The sequence below is a fragment of the Pristiophorus japonicus genome, chromosome 22, assembly GCF_044704955.1.
Source record: "Pristiophorus japonicus isolate sPriJap1 chromosome 22, sPriJap1.hap1, whole genome shotgun sequence".
Taxonomy (NCBI): Eukaryota; Metazoa; Chordata; class Chondrichthyes; family Pristiophoridae; genus Pristiophorus; species Pristiophorus japonicus.
Genome location: NC_091998.1, coordinates 69,915,914 through 69,929,865, shown reverse-complemented (window position 1 = coordinate 69,929,865; position 13,952 = coordinate 69,915,914). Strand labels below are relative to the sequence as shown.

The window sequence follows — 13,952 nt, the reverse complement described above, 5'->3', positions numbered from 1 at the left end:
GGCCATCCTAGACTGGGTGATGTATACTGAGAAGGGACTAATTAGCAATCTTGTTGTGCGAGACCCCTTGGGGAAGAGTGACCATAATATGGTAGAATTCTTTATTAAGATGGAGAGTGACACAGTTAATTCAGAAACTAGGGTCCTGAACTTAAGGAAAGCTAACTTCGATGGTATGAGGCATGAATTGGCTAGAATAGACTGGCAAATGATACTTAAAGGGTTGACGGTGGATAGGCAATGGCAAACATTTATAGATCACATGGATGAACTTCAACAATTGTACATCCCTGTCTGGAGTAAAAATAAAACAGGTAAGATGGCTCAACCATGGCTAACAAGGGAAATTAAGGATAGTGCTAAATCCAAGGAAGAGGCATATAAATTGGCCAGAAATAGCAGCAAACCTGAGAACTGGAAGAAATTTAGAATTCAGCAGAGGAGGACAAAGGGTTTGATTAGGAATAGTGGATGAATTGGTGATCATTTTCCAATAGTCTATCAACTCTGGATCAGTTCCTATGGACTGGAGGGTAGCTAATGTAACACCACTTTTTAAAAAAGGAGGAAGAGAGAAAACGGGTAATTATAGACCGGTTTAGCCTGATATCAGTAGTGGGAAAATGTTGGAATCAATTATTAACAATTAAATAGCAGCACATTTGAAAAGTAGTGACAGGATCGGTCCAAGTCAGCATGGATTTATGAAGGGGAAATCATGCTTGACAAATCTTCTGGAATTTTTTGAGGATATAACTAGTAGAGTGGACAAGGGAGAACCAGTGGATGAGGTGTATTTGGACTTTTTAAAGGCCTTTGACAAGGTCAAACATAAGAGATTGGTGTACAAAATCAAAGCACATTGTATTGGGGGTAATGTACTGGCGTGGATAGAGAATTGGTTGGCAGACTGGAAGCAGGGAGTCGGGATAAACAGGTCCTTTTCGGAATGGGAGGCAGTGACTAGTAGGGTATCGCAAGGTTCAGTGCTGGGACCCCAGCTCTTTACAATATACATTAATGATCTGGATGAAGGAATAGAGTGTAATATCTCCAAGTTTGCAGATGACACTAAACTGGGTGGCGGTGTGAGCTGTGAGGAGGATGCTAAGAGGCAACAGGGTGATTTGGACAGGTTAGGTGAGTGAGAAAATGCATGGCAGATGCAGTATAACGGGATTAATGTGAGGTTATCCACTTTGGAGGCAATAACACGAAGGCAGAATATTATCTGAATGGCGGCAGATTAGGAAAAGGGGAGGTGCAACGAGACCTGGGTGTCATGGTTCATCAGTCATTGAAAGTTGACATGCAGGTACAGCAGGCGGTGAAGAAGGCAAATGGCATGTTGGCCTTCATAGCTAGGGGATTTGAGTATAGGAGCAGGGAGGTCTTACTGCAATTCTACAGGGCCTTGGTGAGGCCTCACCTGGAATATTGTGTTCAGTTTTGGTCTCCTAATCTGAGGAAGGACATTCTTGCTATTGAGGGAGTGCAGCGAAGGTTCACCAGACTGATTCCCGGGATGGCTGGACTGACGTATGAGGAGAGACTGGATCAACTGGGCCTTTATACAGTGGAGTTCAGAAGGATGAGAGAGGATGTCATAGAAACGTATAAGATTCTGATGGGTCGGGACAGGTTAGATGTGGTAAGAATGTTCCCGATGTTGGGGAAGTCCAGAACCAGGGCACACAATCTTAGGACAAGAGGTAGGCCATTTAGGACTGAGATGAGGAGAAACTTCTTCACTCAGAGAATTGTTAACCTGTGGAATTCCCTACCGCAGAGAGTTGTTGATGCCAGTTCATTGGATATATTCAAGAGGGAGTTAGATGTGGCCCTTACGGCTGAAGGGATCAAGGGGTATGGAGAGAAAGCGGGAAAGTGGTACTGAGGGAATGATCAGCCATGATCTTATTGAATGGTGGTGCAGGTTCAAAGGGCCGAATGACCTACTCCTGCACCTATTTTTTATGTTTCTATGTAGGCCGACATCAGATCCAGTTTTGCGAATGACTGTCCCCCGGCTAGCGTTGCAAACAGGTCATCAACCTTCGGTAATGGGTATTGATCCTGTTTTGAAACTCGGTTGATAGTAACCTTGTACTCTCCACAAATCCTGACAGTGCCATCACTTTTCAACACGGGAACAATGGGGCTGGCCCATTCGTTAAATTCGACCGGTGATATGATCCCTTCACATTGGTGTCTGTCCAGTTCGATTTTTGACCTTCTCCCTCATCATGTACTGAACCACCCGAGCTTTATGATGGACGGGTCTTGCATCCAAGTCCACGTGGATCTGCACCTTGGCTCCCGTGAAATTGCCAATACCTGGTTCAAACAGCGAGGGGAACTTGCTCAGCACTTGAGCACATGGAGTAGCCTCCTCCGACGATTACGCTTTGATCTCGTTCCAGTTCCATTTGATTTTTTTCTAAGCAGTTCCTGCTGAACAGTGTTGGACCATTGCCTGGAACAATCCATAACGGTAAATTGTGAACCACACCATCATACAACACCTTGATTACTGCACTGCCAATCACCGTTATGAGTTCTTTAGTGTATATGCAACTTGGCATTGACTGGTCTCAGCTTAGGCCTCACAGCCTTATTATCCCACAGCCTGTCGAATGTCCTCTGGCTCATTTTTGATTGATTCGCACCCGTGTCCAATTCCATTGATATCGGCACACCATTAAGTTTTACATTAATCATTATCTGTTGGCTCTTTGTTAGGAACGAATATAGTCCATACACTTCTTCCTCTGGTATGTCGATTGCATCTCCGGATCCGCGCTAGACTGGTCATCATTCTCCACATGGTATGTCGCAGCACGCTTGCTCAGTTGCGGACACATGCGCTGGAGATGCCCCACTCTTGAATAGCCTTTACAAATATATTGTTTAAACCGACACTGATGAGGCCGATGATTTCCCCCACAATGCCAACATGGTGATATCGGATTCATTCCCGTTGGCGGACTTTGAGCAGCCACAGATTTTGCGTACGCAGTCGGGTAGGCCCTGCCATATGCAGCTCTACCAAATGACGATAACAGTATTTGCCGAGTTCCGATTTTTCAATGATACCTGCTTTAAGCTTTTGTTCGTCGTCATGCATGATTGGGCAATCGCGATGGCCTTGCTCAAATCTAACGTCTCCACTGCCAGTAGCTTACCCAGGATCACCACATGGTTGATGCCGATGATAAAGAAGTCCCGCAGCATGTTTGCCAACGCAGTTTCGAACTTACACGGTCCAGCTAGATGTCTTAGGTCGGCAACGAATTCCAATACATCCTGGCCCTCAGAATGAACGTGCGTATAGAATCGATATCTTGAGATGATGCTTTCATGTGGTTTGAGATGGTCACGTACCAGAGCTCACAATGTTTCATAGTCCTTGTCCGTTGGACTTCAGGGCGAGAGGAGATTCTTTGAGTCCATAGATTTTCGGACCGCAAACCGTGTGGAGGACCGCCTGGCGTTGAACTGCGTCGGCCTCTTCCTCCATTTTGTTGGCCACGAAGTACTGGTTCAAGCGGGCTACAAAATCTGCCCAAACTTCTCCCTCCACAAATCGCTCCAGAATTCCAATTGTGCTCATTTTTACATGCGAAGGTTCTTGTTACCTTGTTGCCAAATGTTGTGTATGCAATAACTCGATAGACTGAATACTGTAAACTCCAAACAGGTACAAGCCTGGCTCTACTTTATTAGGGCCCAAAGTGAGTACATTACAAGATGGCTGGCCTTTTATACCTGGGCCGCACACACAGCCCAATGACCTCCGACAGTGGCGCCACCTGGTGGCTAGTAAACCCAAGCATGCATACATGGCAAAACCAGCAGGAACAAGGTCATCCCCAGCAGGAACGGGGCCACCTCCAGCGGGAACGGGGCCACCTCCAGCGGGAACGGGGCCACCTCCAGCGGGAACGGGGCCACCTCCAGCGGGAACGGGGCCACCTCCAGCGGGAACGGGGCCACCTCCAGCGGGAACGGGGCCACCTCCAGCGGGAACGGGGCCATCTCCAGCGGGAACGGGGCCATCTCCAGCGGGAACGGGGCCATCTCCAGCGGGAACGGGGCCATCCCCAGCGGGAACGGGGCCATCCCCAGCGGGAACGGGGCCACCTCCAGCGGGAACGGGGCCATCCCCAGCGGGAACGGGGCCACCTCCAGCGGGAACGGGGCCACCTCCAGCGGGAACGGGGCCACCTCCAGCGGGAACGGGGCCACCTCCAGCAGGAACAGGGCCATCCCCAGCGGGAACAGGGCCACCTCCAGCGGGAACAGGGCCACCTCCAGCGGGAACAGGGCCATCCCCAGCGGGAACGGGGCCATCCCCAGCGGGAACGGGGCCATCCCCAGCGGGAACGGGGCCATCCCCAGCGGGAACGCCCCACCCCAGCGGGAGTGGGGCCACCTCCAGCAGGAACCGACAGCATTCACTGCAATAACTGCACCAAGCTCAGGAAAGGGCAGCACAAACCTCTGTCTGTGGGGGTTGGAGACTGCTGGCTGCCCTCGTGGAGGGGGGATCACTTACCTCTGGCTGCATGTTGTGGGCTGTAGGGAGTTTCTCCAGTCCCAGACCCTGGGCTCCGTCACAGTCCTGTGCAGAGGGGCATCAAGGGTAAATGTGAGAGCGTGCCTCAGAATCCTGATCCCCCCTCTGACCGCACCCCCACCCCCCACCCAGCGAAGGACAAATGAGACACGATAAGGGAAGCAAATAGGAGAAATACAAACCCCTCAAGGCCCAGCCTTCCCTGGGTGTGAACCAGGGACGGAGCTCACGCCATCCGTTACCCCCAACTCACTGCCCGCTGCCCTCTCCCCTGTCACAACAACATACCAGTGGTGCACTTGTAGCTTTGTGTTCAATGTGAATGTGCTCACATATACAGACGCTGCTTCAACACACAGACTTGTACACACAGATACCAGTGTGCGCACAGATACCTAGAAATGTGCACACACAGCTGTGAGTGCTGGCACACACCCACATCGGGGTCAACATCCACTCCCTTCGCCTGCCGATGGAACTGAAGAGGCAACTGACACACTCACTGACACACTCACTCACTCACGACTCACTCACACACACACACACTCACTCACTCACTGACTCACACTCACTCACGCATACACACTGACACACTCACTCATTCACACATTCCTGCTCCTATTTCTTATGAAAGGGCACAGGACATGGGGTCTTAATAGATTGCAATCATTTCAAACTCGGTCAGTGCAGTGCTGGGTTTCATTAATGACTGACCATCCAGCAGGAACTGACGTGGCCATTTACGGCAGAGGAGATGACGTGTGCTGATTAAGAGGGTTGGAAAAACCAGGACTGAGATGCTATTTTTACTTCATTCCACTGAAAGGGTTTTATAATTAAATTACTGGCTTGGTGTAATTATTGACTTAGTGACAGATTGAAGATAATAATTACTGACTGAACTCAGTAATGAATTACGTTTCTGATTCAATTTAATTATTAAACTTTCCAATTTCTTTGCAATGAAAAGTTGAAAAATCCATTTATTGAAAGGTAGAAATGGTTCGGTGCATTGAATGAGAATAAAGTGCCTCGGATGATAAATGAATAAACTGAGCTGATAAAACACCACCATAATTACACAGCCCAAGTTATCCTACATCGGCAAAACCCACAGGAAACCAGCTTAGTCTTAACCAAGGTCCCGTCATAGTCCCCTGGACCAAAGGAAGGAGTGAGTGCAGTAAGCAGGAGCCTGCTCCAACCAGAATGTGCACAACTTTCTAACATCCACCTGTCAGTGCCAAACTCCTGATATATCACACCATCTGTCCCCAGGACCACCCCAGGCTGACCCACATCACAGTCCACTGTCCCGAGTCCCAACTCGCACCAAGTCCCCTTCACCCTTCACCCCCTCTGTGTTCGCTGTGGGACCTGTGGCTCCCATCCGGCAACGCCTCAAACTTACTGTTTGCAAATCCCTCCACAGCCTCGCCCCTCCCTATCTCTGTAACCTCCTCCAGTCCCTACACCCCTCCCTATCTCTGTAACCTCCTCCAGTCCCTACACCCCTCCCTATCTCTGTAACCTCCTCCAGCCCCTACACTATCTCTGTAACCCCCTCCAGCCCCTACACCCCTCCCTATCTCTGTAACCTCCTCCAGCCCCTACACCCCTCACTATCTCTGTAACCTCCTCCAGCCCCTACACCCCTCCCTATCTCGGTAACCCCCTCCAGCCCCTACACCCCTCCCTATCTCTGTAACCTCCTCCAGCCCCTACACCCCTCACTATCTCTGTAACCCCCTCCAGCCCCTACACCCCTCCCTATCTCTGTAACCTCCTCCAGCCCATACACCCCTCACTATCTCTGTAACCCCCTCCAGCCCCTACACCCCTCCCTATCTCTGTAACCTCCTCCAGCCCCTACACCCCTCACTATCTCTGTAATCCCCTCCAGCCCCTACACCCCTCCCTATCTCTGTAACCTCCTCCAGCCCCTACACCCCTCACTATCTCTGTAACCCCCTCCGTCCCCTACACCCCTCCCCATCTCTGTAACCTCCTCCAGCCCCTACACCCCTCCCTATCTCTGTAACCCCCTCCAGCCCCTACAGCCCTCCCTATCTCTGTAACCCCCTCCAGCCCCTACCACCCTCCGAGATCTCCGCTCGCCTCCAATGTTGCCCTCTTGTTTCTCCCCTGATTTCCATTGCACCCATTGGCGGCCGTGCCTTCAGCCGGCGAGGGCCCCGAGCTCTGGAATTCCCTCCCTGTTTCACTTCAAGAGGAATTGCTGGTTTGCGAAGTGGACTCCGGACTTTCCAGCTCGACATATCTCAGCGTTTCACTGCTGCACTGGCTGCTCCTGGCCAGCTCCCATTTAACCCGGGATCTGAACTGGCAAACTGAGCCTCGTGCAGTTAATTAACATCCCTCAGTGTCTCACTCCCTCACACAGTCTCACTCCCTCAGTGTCTCACTCCCTCACACAGTCTCACTCCCTCGGTGTCTCACTCCCTCACAATCTCACTCCCTCACAGTCTCACTCCCTCAGCGTCTCACTCCCTCACAGTCTCACTCCCTCAGTGTCTCACTCCCTCACAGCGTCTCACTCCCTCCACAGTCTCACTCCTTCAGCGTCTCACTCCCTCACAGTGACTCACTCCCTCACACAGTCTCACTCCCTCACAGTCTCACTCCCTCACAGTCTCACTCCCTCACAGCATCTCACTCCCTCAGTGTCTCACTCCCTCACAGTCTCACTCCTTCAGCGTCTCACTCCCTCATAGTGATTCACTCCCTCACGCAGTCTCACTCCTTCACAGTGACTCACTCCCTCACACAGTCTCACTCCCTCACACAGCATCTCACTCCCTCACACAGCATCTCACTCCCTCACAGTGTCACTCTCTCATACTGACTCACTCCCTCATACAGTCTCACTCCCTCACACAGTGACTCACTCCCTCACAGTGACTCACTCCCTCACATAGTCTCACTCCCTCACACAGTGACTCACTCACTCACACAGTGACTCACTCACTCACAGTCTCACTCCCTCACACAGTCTCCTCGATGAAGAGTCCAGGAGGGCATGCAGCATCCTCAGGGATCGGCACAGACGTTTTAGACTGCCCGCTAACCAGGAGAAGGGAATTACCAGGAAGTGGCGGATGAAAGGATTAACCAGTTGCCATTGTGTATTACAGCGTCTGTCCATGCTAGAGACGTTCAGGGTTAATGACTATTGCAGGGTTAATCGCGCAGTACAGGGTCATTCATTGTATATTACAGGATTCATGATTTATATTACAGGGTTATTATTACAGGGGTAACTGTGAATATTGCGGGGGTTAATCCCATATATTACAGGGTTAATCCTGTATATTGTGGGGTGCGTATATTGCGGTGTGTATATCGCGGGGTGTCCCGTGCAGTCAGCGAGTGTGTGCGTCGCTCTGCCCATCATGTTGTCGGGCAGATGTTGTCAGGCAGATGTTGTGGCCTCTGTTTGTTTCGGAATCTCACTCGTTCCCTCGAGCTGCCACTGCTGGGATCCGGCAATTGTGAGCAGCTTTCCAAAAGACCAATATTACTCATTCCTTCCCACAGCATCGAGCCAAACCGCTCTAAAACTTGTTGCTAAGGGGCTTTGCTATCTTGGAAAGCGGCTCTGGGATGTCTGAGGGGGGAGGGGAGAGTGGATGTATAACTGAGTTTCACTATATCCCCAGTTCTCACTCCAGATAGGCCGTGGGTGCATGGATAGAAAGAAGGAAAGAAGGAAGGAAAGAAATAAAAAGCTTTACAGCCAACGAAATACTATTCTGGAGTGTAGTCACTGTTGTATTGTGGGAAACGCGGCAGCCAATTTACACACAGCAAGCTCCCACACACAGCAATGTGATAATGACCAGATAATCTGTTTTAGGGATGTTGGTTGAGGGATAAATATTGGCCCCAGGACACCGGGGAGAACTCCCCCTGCTACGAAATAGTGCCCTGGGATCTTTTACATCCACCTGAGAGGGCAGACGGAGCCTCGGTTTAAGGTCCGGGCTCCGCACAAGACAGGGCCCTTCCGGTTTGGGGTTTGAGGAGGCTGCACATGCATGGGCCGGAGGGGAGGGGGCACAGTCCAGGCGGTCGTGTGCAGAAGGACACACAAAAACTGTTGCAAGTAATCACTCCGTCAGTTTAATGTCTTATCCAAAAAGTGGCCCCTTCGACAATGCGGCACTCCCTCAGTACTGCCCCTCCGACAGTGCGGCGCTCCCTCAGTACTGTCCCTCCGACAGTGCGGCGCTCCCTCAGTACTGTCCCTCCGACAGTGCGGCACTCCCTCAGTACTGCCCCTCCGACAGTGCGGCACTCCCTCAGTACTGTCCCTCCGACAGTGCGGCACTCCCTCAGTACTGCCCCACCGACAGTGCGGCGCTCCCTCAGTACTGCCCCTCCGACAGTGCGGCGCTCCCTCAGTACTGCCCCTCCGACAGTGCGGCGCTCCCTCAGTAATGCCTCTCCGACAGTGCGGCACTCCCTCAGTACTGCCCCTTCGACAGTGCGGCACTCCCTCAGTACTGCCCCTTCGACAGTGCGGCGCTCCCTCAGTACTGCCTCTCCGACAGTGCGGCGCTCCCTCAGTACTGCCCCTCCGACAGTGCGGCGCTCCCTCAGTACTGCCTCTCCGACAGTGCGGCGCTCCCTCAGTACTGCCCCTCCGACAGTGCGGCGCTCCCTCAGTACTGCCCCTCCGACAGTGCGGCGCTCCCTCAGTACTGCCCCTCCGACAGTGCGGCGCTCCCTCAGTACTGCCCCTCCGACAGTGCGGCGCTCCCTCAGTACTGCCCCTCCGACAATGTGGCGCTCCCTCAGTACTCCCCCTCCGACAGTGCGGCGCTCCCTCAGTACTCCCCCTCCGACAGTCTGGCGCTCCCTCAGTATTGTAACGGAGTGTCTGCCTAGATTATGGGGTGAGTCTCTGGAGTGGGACTATGAATGATGTTGGGGCGAGGACAGGATTGGTGTTGGTCATGATGCCTGATATAGTTGAATAGTTGCGGATTGTGTACACCCAGAAAGCCATGTGGGAGGTACATTAACCAGCGCGTGCGTTGCCACACTTGGTTGATCTGCTGGACTTTGATGAATTCTTGACACAAGCACTAATTTGATTATTAAATCGGGTCTGGTTAACAAAGCCAGAAAAACAACATCACGGATCGTAAACTAGGTAACTAGTTAACCAATTAACTTATCACCACATCCTTGCCCAGTTAACGGCAAATCTCTCGATTCGTGTCCAGCCTGTAACTCCCTCCCAGACTCTCTCTCTCTCTGTACTCCTGTTGTTGAAGAGTTAAAGGCGTGGCTGCCAGTTCCGTGGGCTGTTTGCCGCTCGATGTTGTGGGACCAGTGACTCACTCGCTCAGTTCCTGTGCCCTCTGTGTTGCTCCTGGCACCGACTGCAGCTAAACTTCACAAACACTAAGTTCACCCCGTGAAGCAGGGATTGGGGCCGAGGGTGGGGCTGGCCAGGTGGCAGTGGCCCCTCAGTCCCTGGCAGCCAGTGAGGGGGTTGTGGGGGAGTGGAGGGGGGGTGCGGAGGGCAGGGATGTAATTCAGGAAAAGTTGGTGCTGTTTAATTGGGTTTATTGTTTGGTGGTTACTCGGCTTAATATTCACACAGCCCTGGCTGCACTGAGTGGGTACATGACCCTGGGCAGAGTGCGATAGGTAGCACCGAGGGGAGTGGGAGGGGGGGGAGGGGGGCAGGAAGGGAAGTGTGGCGGGTGGGGGGAAGGGGCAGGGATGGGGGCGGGGGAGAGGTGCGGGGGTGGGGGGACAGGGATGGGGGCGGGGGGTGGGCAACGAACGATTTCTCCTGCTCCTGATCACAGCGGGTGAGGACAGGGTTGAGCGCTGCTCTGGTGCCTCCCCCCAAGGTTGAATATCGGTTAAAGTGTGCCTGTGGAATGGCCGTTTGAGCGAGGGATGGTGAGCACCTGATGGAGCACAATGGTCGGAGGCAAGAAAATCCTTTTAAGGAACGAGCTGAATGAAGCAGTTGCTCGCTTGCTTGCTCTCTCCTCCTCCGACCCGCGTCGTGGTGTCAGCTGGGGCTCAGTGGGCAGCACGCTCGCCTCTGAGTCAGAAGGGCATGGAGTTAACGCCCACTCCAGGGACTTGAGCACAAAAATCTCCCAGTGCAGTACTGAGGGAGTGCTGCACTGTCGGAGGGGCAGTACTGAGGGAGAGCTGCACTGTTGGAGGGGCAGTACTGAGGGAGTGCCGCACTGTTGGAGGGGCAGTACTGAGGGAGAGCCGCACTGTCGGAGGGGCAGTACTGAGGGAGTGCTGCTCTGTCGGAGGGGCAGTACTGAGGGAGTGCTGCTCTGTCGGAGGGGCAGTACTGAGGGAGTGCCGCACTGTCGGAGGGGCAGTACTGAGGGAGTGCTGCACTGTCGGAGGGGCAGTACTCAGGCAGACGTAAAAGATCCCATTGCGCTATTGAAAGAAGAGCTGGGGAGTTCTCCCCACTGTCCTGGGGCCAACATCATTAAAACAGATTATCTGCTCAGTATTACACTTCTGTGTGTGGGAGCTTGCTGTGCACAAATTGACTGTCATGTTCCCTACGTTGCAACAATGATTACACTTCAAAAGTACTTCAGTAGTTGTAATTTGCTTTGGAGGCCATTCGGCCCCTCAAGCGTTTTCCGCCATTCAGTGGGCTCATGTCTGATCTGTGACCCAACTCCTTTGCCTTACATCCCTCAATACCCACGGTTAGCAGAATGCTATCAATCTCCGATTTACAATTAACAATTGATGGAGTATCAATCGGCGTTTGCTGAAGGAGTGTTCCAAGCTTCTACCGCCCTTTCACTCCTCAACGGTCAAACGTCCTGAGGTGGTGAAAGGCGTGCACACTCACTCACACACTCTCACTCACTCTCACTCACTCACTCACACACTCTCACTCACTCTCACACACTCACTCACACACTCACACTCACACACTCACACACACTCTCACACACACTCTCACACACACTCTCACACACACTCTCACACACACTCTCACACACACTCTCACTCACACTCTCACTCACACACTCACTCACTCACTCACACTTACTCACACACACTCACTCACTCACACACTCTCACTCACACACACACTCTCTCACACTCACACTCACACTCTCACACACTCACACTCACACTCACACTCTCACACACTCACACTCACACTCACACACTCACACACTCACACACTCACACTCACTCACACACTCACACACTCACACACACTCTCACTCACTCACACACTCTCACTCACACACACACTCTCTCACACTCACACTCACACACACTCTCACTCACTCACACACTCTCACTCACTCACACACTCACTCACTCACACACACACTCACATTCACAATCACACACTCACACACACTCACACTGTCACACTCACACTCACACACACTCACTCTCTCTCACACACTCTCACTCACATACACACACACACTCACACTCACATACACACACACACTCTCACTCACACACACACTCTCACGCACACACACACACACACTCACTCACACACAATCACACACACTCTCTCATACACACACTCACACTACACTCTCACTCAGACACACATACACACACACTCTCTCACACACACTGATAGTGAGACACACACTGTCTCACACACACATTCACACTATCTCACACACACACACTCACACTGATACTGAGACACACACAGTTTCACACTCACACACACTCTCTCACACACACACTGACACAGTCACTGTCACACACACACTGTCTCTCTCACACACATACACTCACACACTCTCACACACACTCTCACACTCTCTCACTCCCACTCACACACACACACTCTCACTCACACACACACACACACTTTCACTCACACACACACTCTCACTCACACACTCTCACACTCAAACACTCTCACTCACACACACTCACTCACACTCACACTCTCTCACACAAACACACACTGATAGTGAGACACACACTGTTTCGCACACACTCCCACACACACACACTGACACACTGTCACTGTCACACACACACTGTCTCTCTCACACACACACACACTCACACACACAGTCACAGTGCAGCTTGATATTGGATCAGACACGATTTGTTCACAAGACACTCACAGCCGCTGGAAGCGACTCCTGCCAAACACATTCTGTCCCAAACCCGCAGTGGAAACTATAAAGACATTTCCTTTGAGCCAAGAATTCAGTATTAAAATGGACTTACAGTTCTGCTGCTGTGCCTCAGAGAAGTTGATCTGTCAGTGCCTGTCTCTCTCTGCCCTCAGCGCCTGCCTCGCTGCTCGGGCTAAAGTCCTCTTCTGAAGTTCAGGTGTTGACTGGAGTTGACTGGTGAAGGTCAGTGAGAGAAAGTGTGTGTGTGTGTGTGTGTGTGTGTGTAAAACTCTTCGCACCCTCAGCACTGAGCTGGAGCAGACACAGAAACTGGGAAGTGTTATTAAATACTGGCCCGAGCTCGGGCAATGATCTGGACATTAACTCACTCCATGCCTCCCGGGGACCGGCTAACTTGGGCTGTTCCTGCCCATTCTCCACCCCTGCTGGAGGCACTGATTCCCAGCAGTGTTAGGGTGCAGACAGTTCTCTCCACCTACCAGGTCTGCATTCTCTGCGGGAGCCTCCCTACCCCAGAGTCAACATCAGTAGGCTATTCCACCAAGAAGGGCATCAGCTCCCTGGGAGAGTGAATGTCCTGAGCTAGCTTACCGAGGAGTGGAAGATTGCTGCAATTCAAAGGACTAACCAGGTCCGCCTCTCCACCCGCCATTGACAACTCCACAAACAGGACTGAGCGGTGCTCCCCGGGGCTCAGTCCCACACCGTCCCCCTCCCTCTCCCCGGGGCTCAGTCCCACACCCTCCCCGGGGCTCAGTCCCACACCCTCCCCCTCCCCGGGGCTCAGTCCCACACCCTCCCCCTCCCCGGGGCTCAGTCCCACACCGTCCCCCTCCCCCTCCCCGGGGCTCAGTCCCACACCGTCCCCCTCCCCCTCCCCCTCCCCGGGGCTCAGTCCCACACCCTCCCCCTCCCCGGGGCTCAGTCCCACACCCTCCCCCTCCCCGGGGCTCAGTCCCACACCCTTGCCCTCCCTGGAGCTCAGTCCCACACCCTCCCCCTCCCTGGAGCTCAGTCCCACACCCTCCCCCTCCCCGGGGCTCAATCCCACACCCTCCCCCTCCCTGGGGCTCAGTCCCACACCACTATCCCATTACTCAGACACGTTGCTGCTACCCCGTTTGTTCAGGAAACAGTTAAATACAAAGACATAAACCACCCTTAATTCAAACAAGACCTGTTCCTTCTGACAGGGCCGATTGTAA

At 52.7% G+C, this 13,952-nt stretch overlaps 1 long non-coding RNA gene across 1 annotated transcript in view; it reads right to left on the bottom strand.

The window, feature by feature from the left end:
- LOC139235142 (uncharacterized) overlaps window positions 1–13,002 on the bottom strand; it is a 41,456-nt gene extending 28,454 nt beyond the window's left edge. The window contains exons 1-2 of the long non-coding RNA XR_011588423.1: window positions 12,839–13,002; window positions 4,559–4,624 (exon numbers count right to left, since the gene is read on the bottom strand). This is a non-coding gene — a long non-coding RNA (uncharacterized lncRNA). The remainder of the gene's footprint in view (window positions 1–4,558; window positions 4,625–12,838) is intronic.
- Between the last annotated feature and the right edge of the window lie 950 nt (window positions 13,003–13,952).